Below are 14,949 nucleotides of genomic sequence, written 5' to 3'. Positions count from 1 at the left end.
ATGTATTAATGAACTATTGATACTGATAAGCACGTTGAAGAAGTGCATTTTTGCGCCGTCTTCAAATTAAATGCAAGCTCCTAAAGAAAATAGGGGGTTTAGTAGGGTGGGGAAGAGGGACGGCGCACCTAATTGCTTTCATTCTTTCATGTTCTTTCGCTGAAGCTACCTGCTCATAGATGCAGAATAATTCATTGTCTGATGATTCACACTTGCCATAATCATTTATTTAAAACTTACACGCGTTGTGAATCCAGTTGAGCTGAAGTGTAGCGCTGTTTTAATGCCAGCTGCTGAATTTCGCGCACAAACATTATGAAATGTACAAACATAATATGGTGGTTACGGCATGCCACTGAGGTGTCAAGATTAAAATGAGGTAATTCTTACAAGATGAATTCTGACATTGAAAGATTTATAATTTTTTCAAGTAAATAGAAGGTTGGAAATAGGCTAGACTGTGGGTTTAGGACACTTGCAAAGCGGCATTTTTAAGCGTCTTATGGCTGAAATTCAGGAATATTCTTTACTACTTTCTTTATATTCTAATGGAAGCTTTGTGGATTAGAACATTGAAGCCTTTCAAATTTGGACACTCTGCCCTCTACGGAATACCACTTTTCTTTAGGTGTTTCTATAAGCTCACCGATCTCTGCCGCGCTCTTCAGTCGAGCAGCGCTCATTATCGCAAGCTTTAAGACCACCTGATCTGAAAGTCCGCTTCTCGTAACAACCCGCGCAAATGATGCTGAAACGCATACGCTTATATGGGATCACGAGCCTTCTTTATTTAAAAGCGCAAGCAGAGAAGCAGCAGCTTCAGAAGCAGCAGCAGCAGAGAGGCGCACGCAGAGAAGAGTCAGCGATGCCCACGAAAATAGGCGTGGTGCGTGTTCCTTGCACGTTTGGAAGAAGGAGATGAAATGACAGCCCGAGTCAGAATGGTGGTGGGGGGGGGGGGGGGGGAAGACCAAGTTCCCGGAGGCGCGCGCTTCCCGGAATTCCGGCGTTTGGGGTTGAAGCCGCTCGGTGAAGAGAGGCACACTTCTGCGTGGACGCAGCGATAACCGCGCACCACATTTGCCGGCCATCCGCCGGTATCGAATGTCTTCGTTGCGCTGGCGGAAAACGGTGGTGAAACTTGCAACGAGGAGAACGGCTTTGGAAGTGGTGCAGGGAGTACGCAACCAGGTATTACCTCCAGGGGACGACACCGACAGGGCTAAGCTCCAGGCTCGCATTGTGAAGACAGTCTTTCGGCTTGTGTTCCGAAGGCGCCCAGTGGAATCCACGGCGATCCTCCCACTGTGCTCTTCCTATATTTGGACTCTTTTTCATATCAAAATTCTGTTGTTCACTATTAGATACATTGGACTTTTTTAGGGAGAAAAAATAGGAAATTCATTGTGTGAGCGCATGCCTTCCGTGTGCCTGTTTTTTTGTGTATGTAACATTTGTTCAGTTTGTGTATGTTTTTTTGTGCTGACATGAGCGTGTTTGTGTATGCAAACACGCTCACGTCAGCACAAGCGTGTTTGTGAATGCAAAGCGGTTGTGGATCCTTCTGGCCTTATTCATAGAACGAACATCCACAAAAATGTGACAGTATGCCTAGTGCTCTGGAAGCATTGTTCGCGTGTTGCACGAATACTACAACGACCACTATTTGCGAAATTCACATCGTCAAACCGAAACTTTCACTTCGTTGCGACTAATCTGGCAGCCCTGCAGCAACTCGAGTGCTTACGACACCCCGGATCATGATCTACCCTTTGTAGGCCTTCTTAGCAAGCATTCCTGGCACGCCAGGCATACCAGATGTTCCAAAATAATGTTCCTAGTTCTCAAAAATTAGGTACCGAAGGCGGTATTTGCTTGATTCATTACAATAGCTTATTTTCTAGACACAAGTATGTCAAGATGGCTAAAGACATAATTAAATAATTAAATAAAGAGTTAGAACAACCGACTATTTAGAGGAGTTTGGTGATCATTTTAAAAAGGAAAAGTCACGTAGTTCATTCGGAGATACCCTACTGCGGTGGTCAAGTGGCTAAGGTACTCGGCTGCTGACCCAGAGGTAGCGGGATTGAATCCCGGCTGTGGCGGCTGCATTTCCGATGGAGGCGAAATTGCTGCAGGCCCGTGTGCTCAGATTTTGGTGCGCGTTAGACAACCCCAGGTGATCGAAATTTTCGAAGTCTTCCCTTACAGCGTCTCTCATAGTCACATGGTGGTTTTGAGACCGCATTGCAGCTTCGAGATTCGGAAAAACTAGCCTCTATCAGTACTGCTACTGGAGTAATTTAGTTCTGGCAAATGCAGCGGCAAAGCCAAGTTCAGAACACGGAACTGCCGTATTCTTCTGAGCCGTGCAGAATCAGCGAGCTTAGCCACATCAACTATCAACTGATTTCGTTGTGGTAGTGCACGAGCAGCGCTTGCAAATATAGCACGCATAACGCATACGCGTAAATGAATGCGGCTGAACCACATCTATGTAATCGCAGTCTTAAACAGTGACGTCATTCTGGTTGTCGTTTGATTGCGCTCAACGATGCTTCGGTTTTCGTTTCGTCGATGAATTTGGTTGAAGTTCATTTCGCGCAGTAAATTTGAAGGCCGCGTTTTCTAAATTTCAAAGGTACGATGGCTTCTTCGCAAGGAGTACTTAAAATCTTTTATTTGACATAAACGACTAAATACACTAAATAAACAGTTAATTAACTTGCGGTTACCACTACCTGAAATGATGTTTTAACAGCTTCAGAGGTATGCCGCTGCAGAATATTCTAGTATGAGGACACCGAATGAATATCGTGTTTCCCCTTGTTGTTGACAATTTCGATAACATTTCGGGAAACACCCGGTAGCTGCACGACTCCACAATTCACGCTTTGATGTGAGCGCACCTCGCAACCCGTGGCTTAAATTGGAAGCATCGTCACAAACAAATCTTTGTTCACAGGTTTGCATGAAGCGAGCTCCCGCCGTACATTAGGATCTGCACAGTTTTCTCGCAATCGAACTTTGAGGGCGAAAATTTACGTGTGACAAATCTATAAGTGAACAGATGATAGAGCAAATTATGGCACTTTTAACAAAGATAATATCGTCAGCTTCCAACCGATCAAAATTGATTAGGGACAATGACTGCACAGCTTTAGGGTCTTGCATGAAAAATATATTAGCAGTGCCGCTAACGATAAAAACTTTATCAACAAAATTAATATTCAACTTGAAGTATGCAAAACTGGTGACACCTTGCAGCTCGGTGTCCAACTCGTGAAGCTTGCAGAGGAATATCACAAATGATTGCCTGCATATGCAGTGACAGCTTTGGTATTTATTTGCGTTTTTATTCAATCTGGTACTAATATACTGAACTCCATCTCAGAGATTTTCAACTAATATACCCTGAAAGCAGAATAGGTATTCATAATGCAGGGAAAGTGTTTCAACCCGTCGTATTTCCTAACCAGTTCCAGAGTTTAAACATATCTTTGCACTCCTATCGCAATGGCCGCCATTTACAAAAAAGTGCTCGCTAATTGTGAAGAACTTTGAAGCCGTAAGTGATCTCTGCTACGCTTCTGTAAAGGTTTGCTTTTACATTTTATTGTGTTTAGTTCAGTCATGTCAAAAAGGGCGAGCTGTAGTGTAGGCGATTCTCAGAAAAAAAGTTCAAGAGGAACTCGCTGAACAATGCAGGTTCAATATTTATCTAGGCTTAGGTATGCGATTTCATGCTTCTAATGCACAGTGAGCACATATCGACCAATGAGATATGTCACTTCTATTGTGAGCCTGTCATAATTGGTGGCAAGCAATATTTGCTAGCACTTTCATTGTAGTCTGATTCGCCGCGAGGTGCGTTGGCATCTATACATGTGGAAAGGAACATTCTGATAATGTTATGTGGGTTTTAACGTCTCAAAACCACCATATGATTATCAGAGATGCCATAGTGGAGGGCCCCAGAAATTTCGACCACCTGGGGTTCATAAAGTGCACCCAAATCTGAGTACTTGGGCCTAGAGCATTTTTACCTCCATCGAAAATGCAGCCGCCGCCACCGGGATTCGATCCCGCAACCTGCGGGTCAGCAGCCGAGTACCTTAGCCACTACACCACTGCGGCGGAGCCAAGAAACATTCTCAAGCCTTATCACTGGTGCTTATGTAAGCTCTCGCATAAAATTAACTGTAGGAGACCGAGCCTAATTTTGAACACTCGCGAAGCCTGTAAAACACTGCGCCGTGTGCTACTTCCAGAAATAGAGAGAGAGAGAGAAAATGATGCAAGGAAAGGCAAAGAAGTTAACGAGACGCATGTTGGGTGCGTTACCCTGCACGTCAGGGGGAAGGAATGAAGGGGGGCGCGATAGAAAAGAGGGAAGAAATGTACACATAAACACGAGCACAACCAGTGAACACCTGTAGTCTACTAGTTGTCGTTCAGATTTGTTGTGTTTAGGGAACTGCAGTAGCACTTTATTCACTTTCTTTTCCTACCGTTGCTAACGTTCCATGCAGGTGAAGCCTAAATACATCCATAAAAGGCAATAAACGCGCGAGGCTATTTGCAAGGGGCTTTGAAAGGAAGCCGCGCTGGAATGTATTAGAGGCTTTGTTTATCCACTTGAACACCATTCTTGCTTGTTATCAAGCACAGCCGTTCACCAGCCTAAAGTCCAAACGTGACATAAGAACAAATTAGGAGATTGCTGCATACGCCCTTCAGACAGTCTGACGCCCGCCGTTCGTTAGCATGGTCCTTTACCGTTCTCGAGTGATTCCTTTCTTACTTCAGGGCACAAGTTCCTTCTATAAACTCCCCTCAAGTTTGTTGTCGACATAGATTTCATTTCTATCTATCTGGGTGCTGGCCAGCTCGTTGTCACCTACGTGACAACATGGTGGCACAAGTCCACGTGAGAAGCGACTGATCGAACTATTTTTACCTTTCGCACCACGTATAATAGAAAAATCAAAGGTAATACTGCACATTACTTCAATACTTTAAAAATAGTGCAAAGGACTCCTTGTAAAAGAAAACATTGTTCTTATGAGGCACGTTGCACTTAAATAACATAAACAAAGGAGTTGAGCTGCAAATGTACAGTTTTTCTTTTGTCATAGTGTTGTTGCTGTTGTCTTACTAAAATTCTTGATCTGCCGATTTGTGCAAAAACATGCAAAAGTTGACGCCGTATACTGGGGCCTGGCATAGAAATACTGCATGCTAGATCTTTGGGCTATATTTCCAGCACGAATAACGGCTCGTAGATAACATGAAATATCAGGTTAGTACAACGGTAACCACGCACTCTACCACTCTGAAGTAGTGTGATTTGGTCTGTACGTAAAAGCAAGTCAGAAAAAGCAAACACGCCATCAGTTAACTGTTGCTGCTCAGCAGCTAATTAACTGCTCAACAGCTAAATGTTCGAAAAATGACATCTAGACATTTTTATTGCCCGACATCTACGCTTAGTTATTCTTCATCACTGCAGGTGGAATTCAGGTGCATTTTTTCATTGTTACTTGATGGCCAATGAGAACCGCTGAGGTCTGCAGTATAGAGAAAGTTCTGTGAAACCAAACAAACTCTGAAGACGCTTGACCTTCGCATAGTGAAAACAAAAACGAGACACCGTAGTCGTGCCTCATTAATGCATCGCCTGCTCAATGGCTAGCCTTGCTTCACGGATTAGTGAACAGTATCATCATGCCACATGTTAAGAAATTTCTGTACGAATACCATCTGTATATCATATGATTCTAGATTGCATAGTACAAACACGGTTGCGCCCCGCCGCAGTGGTCTTCTGGATAAGGTACTTGGCTGCTGACCCACCGGTCGCGGGTTCAAATCCCGGCTGCGGCGGCTGCATTTCCGATGGAGTCGGAAATGTTGTAGGCCCGTGTGCTCAGATTTGGGTGCTTGTTAAAGAACCCCAGGTGGTCGAAATTTCCGGAGCCCTCCAATACGGCGTCTTTCATAATCATATGGTGGTTTTGGGACGTTTTGGGACACACACACACACACACACACACACACACACACACACACACACAAGATGCTGTAGCAACGGGTCAAGAAATAGACAGCATTAGGGTAAAATTAACGAAAATCAGGAGAAAACAACTGGACTTCGAGCTTTATTTTGACTTTCTAACAATCCAGGCAACGGCGCACATTCCTAAATATAACGACGGCAACTCCTCCCACATGTACTCACCTACGTGGAATTTTAAGATATTCAGAACCCTACTATTTGTAAATTTATTTTTCGTTGAGAACGACTCTTTCTTGCGGAAACTGAAACGTTCTGCTTTTATGTGAACGGTCGTGGTTGGTGCTCACTATAACCCCATTGGCTCGAAATAACAACCGCAGCAACGAACAAAGAGAGAGTTGACAGTGGCACTGCAAGTGGCCATGACGGCGGCATCACGTATACGTAGCACACTGTGTCACACCACCGATAACGTTTAGTGCAACTTTATGGATTGTGTAGTGTGCAGAAGTCCTCACACATGAAGTTAGAACAAATCACCGCTGCTCAAAAGTGCGAACAGTGCAATGTCGCGGTTAGAAGCAACTCATCCAACCGCTAGCTTCCTTTCGCCAGAGCGAAGCCAAATCACTTGATTCTACCCTGCACGTCACAGCGATTTCAGCGCCCACGCCTCCAGTCGTGGACCTCGCGTCCAAGATGTGAAGCAGTAAATTTTCAAATGGTGCGTTTCCTGCGTTTCTGGGGTCATATCCGCTTAAATTTCTCGGGATAACAATCGAAACCATTGCTAAATATTTATAACATTGAAAAGTGATATTTTTCATCTTAATATTGCTAAACAGCTACGCATTTGGACAACTGATAATTATGCTGTTCTTTATCTACAACTTTAAAAAGATGATTGGTTGTCGAGTAGCCATTTATTCTGTAGCACGACCTCTAATTATTGTAGGTAGTGGAGAACACTCATTGACTGAAAGTTAATAGGCCATTTCCATAAAACCAAAGTACGCTATAGTGCAGTTTAATGCACTGCATAATCGCGCTACTAATGGCACCACCAGGCATGCTTCTAATAGAAGCGAAGTCACATTTATCTAAACACGTGCTGGGCCTTTTTTAATGCGCGTGAACGCTAAATGAAAAGCTTTACATAATATTCATTTCCCGCAACCCTGAGCTGGCACACTGCGCTTGAACCCGCTGTTTGCAGTAGTGAATATTGCTGTTCTAAGCTGGAGGAACTGCATTATGTAAAGCAAGCTTTAAGGTTATGAAAAGGGTCTTTTTTTATCCTTTCATCACTCTTTTTTCACATTTTTTGGCTCTGCAGGCTCGATCACGATCAAAAGTGCTGAAATAATTCAATATTTGTAGGGAAAAAACACCGAAAAAGGAAACGAAGCTAATGTGTGACGACTACTATTATATATCTACAAAAAATTGTCAAGATTTTTGTTGCTATTTTAAATACCGAAAGCCATTTTTGCGATAAAAGAAATAAAAGTAAAACATGGCAAGTTCAAGTTTCGCACAGTGAAATATAAAGTGCCAATATCTTTATCTTTCTTTAATATGGGGAAAAGCTTAGTTTACTTAGTGCACGAAAATATGGTGGGCCTATAGTATAAAAAAACGCCGAGCATGCACACAAATCAAGAGCACCAGGAATAATTTTCACGCGATAAGCGAGTTATGGGTAGAGTCTTAGTACGTTTATTCTATAATAGACGTGCTGGCAATGAGCGTGATTATATGAATATTTTTTTATTTTCCACCTGAAAAAAACTACTCTCATTTAATGCTTGAACTGCGAGTGATCACTCCTTGGCCAATGTTCCCCGGAGTCGGAAACTTTCTCGTCGCCTATAAGATGCAAATGAGCTGGAATTGGTGTTCCCGCTAAATTTATCACTCTCTCGTGGCTTTAAAAAAATGCGCCCTCTCCTTCGGAAAGTTGATGTCAGCCAATGAAAAAAAAGACCCATCATGCGATTGTTTATCTTTATGAGAAGCTTATATCCTTTTTCCAAGTTCACTGCTGACCGACGAGATTACATTCTGGCAATCACTCGTATCTATACACACACCCTGCGTCATGTATGAATGTGCAAGTGTAGCTGCATAATGGAGACGTCTTTTCACGTACGAAATTGTGGCAGTTGTTCTATGGGTAGTCGAAGGCGTTCAATTTGACAAGATTAGAGACATTCAAAGGAGATCGTTGGCAAGCACTGAAAGCTGCTGACTTTTTTTTTCTTTAGGTGGCCTGCCTCTTCTAAAATGTTCGTTTAAGCCTGTGCTTACAACCATTCTAAATATAAAGCTTCAAACTGGTTTGTTGATGATATAATAATAAATTTGAACCCCCTGTCAGTAAGATTTCATAAAATGGCAGCGGCGCGCCCTTACAGTATATCGAAAAATTTGAGAGTGATGCCTACGCAGTGTCCTTCTAAACAATGCATCGATTCAGTTGTCACTATGACCTAACTCTCGTATGAATTATTTATTTATTTATTAATAAATAATTATATGGTAATTATTGGCCAAATAATTATTCAACAATAATTTAATCAATTAAATTATAATTAATAATTCATGCGAGAGTTAGGTCATAGTGACAACTGAATCGATGCATTGTTTAGAAGGACACTGCGTAGGCATCACTCTCAAATTTTTCGATATACTGTAAGGGCGCGCCGCTGCCATTTTATGAAATCTTACTGACAGGGGGTTCAAATTTATTATTATATTATCAACAAACCAGTTTGAAGCTTTATATTTAGAATGGTTGTAAGCACAGGCTTAAACGAACATTTTAGAAGAGGCAGGCCACCTAAAGAAAAAAAAAAGTCAGCAGCTTTCAGTGCTTGCCAACGATCTCCTTTGAATGTCTCTAATCTTGTCAAATTGAACGCCTTCGACTACCCATAGGACAACTGCCACAATTTCATACGTGAAAAGACGTCTCCATTATGCAGCTACACTTGCACATTCATACATGACGCAGGGTGTGTGTATAGATACGAGTGATTGCCAGAATGTAATCTCGTCGGTCAGCAGTGAACTTGGAAAAAGGATATAAGCTTCTCATAAAGATAAACAATCGCATGATGGGTCTTTTTTTTCATTGGCTGACATCAACTTTCCGAAGGAGAGGGCGCATTTTTTTAAAGCCACGAGAGAGTGATAAATTTAGCGGGAACACCAATTCCAGCTCATTTGCATCTTATAGGCGACGAGAAAGTTTCCGACTCCGGAGAACATTGGCCAAGGAGTGATCACTCGCAGTTCAAGCATTGAGGGAGAGTAGTTTTTTTTAGATAGAAAAGAAAAGAATATTCATATAATCCCGCTCATTGCCAGCACGTCTATTATAGAATAAACGTGCTAAGACTCTACCCATAACTCGCTTATCGCGTGAAAATTATTCCTGGTGCTCTTAATTTGTGTGCATGCTCGGCGTTTTTTTATACTATAGGCCCACCATATTTTCGTGCACTAAGTAAACTAAGCTTTTCCCCATATTAAAGAAAGATAAAAATATTGGCACTTTATATTTCAATGTGCGAAACTTGAACTTGCCATGTTTTACTTTTATTTCTTTTATCGCAAAAATGACTTTCGGTATTTAAAATAGTAACAAAAATCTTGACAATTTTTTCGTAGATATATAATTGTAGTCGTCACACATTAGCTTTGTTTGCTATTTCGGTGTATTTCTCCCACAAATATTGAATTATTTCAGCACTTTTGACCGTGATCAAGCCTGTAGAGCCAAAAAAATGTGAAAAAAGACTGACGAAAGTATGAAAAAAGACTCTTTTCATTACTGTAAAGCTTGCTTTACATAAAGCAGCTCCTCCAGCTTTTAACAGCAATATTCACTACTGCAAACAGCGCGTTCAAGCGCGGTGTGTCAGCTCAGGGACGCGCGAACTGATAATTATGTGAGGCTTTCCATTTGGCTTTCACGCGCAATAAAAAAGGCCCAGCACGTGTTCAGATAAATGTGACCTCGCTTCTATTAGAAGCATTGCTGGTGGTGCCATTAGTAGGGCGAATAGGCAGAGCAATAACCTGCGCTAAAGTGTACTTTTGTTTTATGAAAATGGCCTATTAACTTTCAGTCAATGAGTGTTCTCAACTACCTACAAGAATTAGAGGTCGTGCTACAGAATAAATGGCTACTCGACAACCAATCATCTTTTTAAAGTTGTAGATAAAGAACAGCATAATTATCAGTTGTCCAAATGCGTAGCTGTTTAGCAATATTAAGATGAAAAATATCACTTTTCAATGTTATAAATATTTAGCAATGGTTTCAATTGTTATCCCGAGAAATTTAAGCGGATATGACCCGAGAAACGCAGAAAACGCACCATTTGAAAATTTACTGCTTCACGTCTTGGACGCGAGGTCCACGACTGGAGGCGTGGGCGCTGAAATCGCTGTGACGTGCAGGGTAGGATCAAGTGATCTGGCTTAGCTCTGGCGAAAGGAAGCTAGCGGTTGGATGAGTTGTTTCTAACCGCGACATTGCACTGTTCGCACTTTTGAGCAGCGGTGATTTGTTCTAACTTCATGTGTGAGGACTTCTGCACACTACACAATCCATAAAGTTGCACTAAACGTTATCGGTGGTGTGACACAGTGTGCTACGTATACGTGATGCCGCCGTCATGGCCACTTTCAGTGCCATTGTCAACCTACACTCTTTCTTCGTTGCGGCGGTTGTTATTTCGAGCCAATGGGGTTATAGTAAGCACCAACCACGACCGTTCACATAAAAGCAGAACGTTTCAGTTTCCGCAAGAAAGAGTCGTTCTCAACGAAAAATAAATTTACAAATAGTAGGATTCTGAATATCTCAAAATGCCACGTAGGTGAGTACATGTGGGAGGAGTTGCCGTCGTTATATATAGGAATGTGCGCCGTTGCCTGGATTGTTAGAGAGTCAAAATAAAGCTTGAAGTCCAGTTCTTTTCTCCTGATTTTCGTTAATTTTACCCTAATCCTGTCTATTTCTTGACCCGTTGCTGCAGCATTCTGTGTAAAGTGCATAAGTAGATGCGAGTTGCGTAACACACAATTATTATTGCATGAATGACTCACTTTTATTTCTGAAAAGACACAGAAAAACGAAGCAAATCTAAACGCCGTTCGGCTGGACCTGGCTTCGCTACACATAAGTGCAGATTTCAGGAATTAATGCTACATTTTATAATAATTATAAAAATGAAAGGAGCAACAAGAAAAGAATAACAGAACCCAATAGTATAAAAATTTGCAAGATAGGCTACATGAGAATAAACAATCAGACGCCATGGTTCCTTATAAAAATAAATGCAAAATACGCACACTCACAGTAGTGCATCACATAATCATACACTCATATATTCATACATACATCTACACATATGTACGTACATACCTTTCTATACACACGTGTTGTGTACACAAAGGTGAGATAGTGTAATATAGGAGAAACCTAGCTTGGAATTTAGCGAAGGCATAATACTTACTTGAATCCTTTCACGAGTAATAATGATAGTAAAATGAGGTTGATAGTAATATACTATCAAGAGGTTGATCGTAATATGATAGTAATGAGGTTGATACAATGATAGTAAAACGCGTTTTAGAGCGGCACTCTTTTATAAAACAGGAGTGCGGTCATGACAAGTCAAGTGGTAATGGCGGAGCCAGCCTGTGTACCCAGCCAACCAAACGTCGTCCTCTTCACAGACTGAGCGATACCCCCTGCATATCCGAGCAGCACTCATCTTCACTACATTTTCCTCCCCTCCGGAGCCATCCTGGCGACTCATGGGCAGGAGACAATAGAAAGATCGTAATACGGTTGTAGGCGGTCTATGTGGACGGTCGCCCGTCCACGGCATCGTTGATCATGGGGCGGCTCAAGCGGCTCCACGATGTAATTTACGGGTGATGTTGATTTAACCACACGGTAAGGGCCGCTATACTTGGACATCAGTATCGTTGAGAGACCAGGGCTGGTTGAAGGGATGCGAAGCCAGACAAGATCATCTGATGCATAAGAAGCCGGAGGCGTCGGGCTATCGCGGTGGCGTTTCTGGCGTTGCTGTTCAGCACTTGTGAGGGAGCGGGCAAGCTGAGGACACTCTTTCGCGTATTTAGCACCTTGTGACACCATCGTCGACTCAGCAACATCCGGGTGGTAAGGAAGGATGGTGTCTAGTGTGCAAGAGGGCTTGCGACTATAGAGGAGGAGGTATGAAAAGAAACCAGTGGTTGTCTGGACAGCAGTATTATGCACGTATGTTACAAAAGGGAGAATACTGTCCCAGTTGGAGTGATCGGTTGCGACGTACATCGACAGCATATCTCCTAATGTATGGTTGAATCGTTCTGTAATGCCATAAGTTTGAGAATGATATGCGGTGGTGGTGCGATGAATGACTTGGCATTCCTTGAGCAGTGACTCGATGGTGTCCGACAAAAACACACGCCCTCGATCACTCAGGATTTCTTTTAGTGCACCCTGACGTAAAATGATCTGATGCAATGTGAAACGACCGACGTCACTCGCTGACGCAGAAGAGAGTGGTGACGTTTTCGCGTAGCGCGTAAGGTGATCAATAGCGAAGAGAACCCAGCAATTTTCAGTCACTGTAATCGGAAGAGGTCCATACAGATCAATACCAACACGGTCAAACGTTCGGGCAGGACAAGGTATGGGTTGTAGTGGAGCTGGAGAACTTGGAACTATAGAAGAATGCAGTGCGAAACTGCGTCGGTGAATGATGGGGAAGAGGGTGACGCGCAGCAATGAACAGCGTCAATAGGTAGCGTAGTCGAATGGTCAGGAACTACACGTGCACCCGAGGGATCAATGTCACCGGCAAACCCCAGGAACTCTCCGCACAGTAACTTGGAAGGCGAGGGAAATGGATTGGAAACATAAATTGCACTTGATCCATCTTGAATGTCCAGAACGGCGAAAGGGATCAGGAAGCACTTGCGGTGAACAGCAGTTTCAGAAGGCGTAAAAAGAACAGTTGAGCCACTAGAGATGTCACAGGAAAACGAAACCAGGGCGGATGAGAGCGGGGGTGTCGAAGTGTCGGCGGCAACGAAAACTTTTGCAGGTGAAAGGGGCGAGTCGAGTGAAGCAGCGTCGCATGATGGCGCGAACTCCACTTCGGCGCGAGCACAGTCGATGACGGCATGATGAGTGCAGAGAAAGTCCCAGCCCAAAATAATGTCATGGGAGCACAGCGGAAACACTACAAACTCGACGACATAAATATCGTCAGCAATAGTGACACGTGCTGTGCATGCAGCAAAAGGATGAATTCATTGCTCACTCACAGTGCTCAAGACGAAGTTGTGAAGAGGCATTTTGACTTTTTTTAGTCAACGGCAAAGTTTCTCAGTCATTACAGACACTGCGGCGCCAGTATCGACCAATGAAAAAACAGGTATACCTTCAATGGAGACATCAATGACGTTGGATGGCGAAAAACAAGGTCTTGTGGAGTTCGAAAGATCCGCAGTGCTTGCCCCCGGAACTGCGGCTCTTGGTTTTCCTCGGGGACAGGGCGAGGTCGACGTTGTATAGGGGAAAGAGAACGGCGTTGAGGTGAAGGCGACCGGTGTCTGTTGAAGTTCCAGCGAGGTGAAAATGTGTCCATGGTAACGGCTCGCTAGATACAGCAGGCTCCGGTCGTGGTGAGAAATCATAATTGTTAAACCGGGCGTCGTCACGCAGGAAAACCTCAACCCGTCGACGAAATCGTGCCACGTGACCCGCAATTCCACAGGCGAAGCATATGGGGCAGTTGTTTTGAGTGCGCCAAGGGTTCTAAAAGCGCGGTGGTGGTGGTGGTCGGGAGAAGGGATGGCAGCCTGGTACATAGGCTCAGTCGATACGACTAAGGGGAGCGTGGACGTAGGCGTTCGCGACAAAGAAACGTGGGCGTTCGCGCCAGGTGGACGTCGGGTTCCGTTCAGTGCTTCGGCATAGGTCAGTGGAGCAGCCAGAAGCGGTGCGTGAGTTTGGTAGCACCTCGGACACTTGTTCCTGAACTACTCGCTGTATTGATGGCGCTAAAGTAGATGGGGCACCTTCGAAGGTATAAAGCACGAGGGAAAACTGGCGTGCGACCTCCTCCGTACAAATTGCTTGACCTCGAGAATCAAACTGGTGTGGTCTACAGCAGTGCCAGCCGACGTTAACGCGGAAATTGTTGCACATGGCGCGCTGGCACGACGAGTGGTGTAACGCTGTTTCCAGAGCTGGTCATAACTATGACAAAGTTGTATCACTTCCGCTACCGTTTGCGGGCTCTTGGCGACAAGCATCTCAAATGCGTCGTCAGTCACGCCTTTCAAGATGTGTTTGATCTTCTCGGCTTCTGTCATGGCCGAGTTGACACGCCGGCAAAGGTCGACCACATCTTCGATATAACTGGTGTAATTATCACCATTCTGCTGAGCCCTAGTACGCAAGCGCTGTTCGGCCCATAGTTTGCGAAGCGCTGGACGGCCAAGCAAGTCCGCAAACGCCGTTCAGAAGGCCGACCAGGTGGGGAGGTCTCTCTCGTGATTACGATACCAGAAACTGGCGACGTCCGTCAAATAAAATCGGACGACAGTAAGCTTGTGCACATCGTCCCACTTGTTGTGCTTGCTCACCCGGTCGTATTCGCCCAGCCAGTCTTCCACGTCCTTCTCATTGGTTCCACTAAAGGAAAGCGGATTGCGTTGCCGAAAGGAGCCGAGACAGGCAGGAGCTGCAGTAGTTGGAGCCATGGCAGCCACCTGCTGATCGTCGTGCGTGGACATCGTAGCAACGAGGCAACGTACAGTTTTGCGATTCAAGGATTATGCGTTACCCAGCACCTCCACCCAATTAAAATGATGCGTTTTAGAGC

This window comes from Rhipicephalus microplus, chromosome 9 (assembly GCF_043290135.1).
Source record: "Rhipicephalus microplus isolate Deutch F79 chromosome 9, USDA_Rmic, whole genome shotgun sequence".
NCBI classification, from domain to species: Eukaryota; Metazoa; Arthropoda; class Arachnida; order Ixodida; family Ixodidae; genus Rhipicephalus; species Rhipicephalus microplus.
This window is presented reverse-complemented; position numbering follows the sequence as displayed.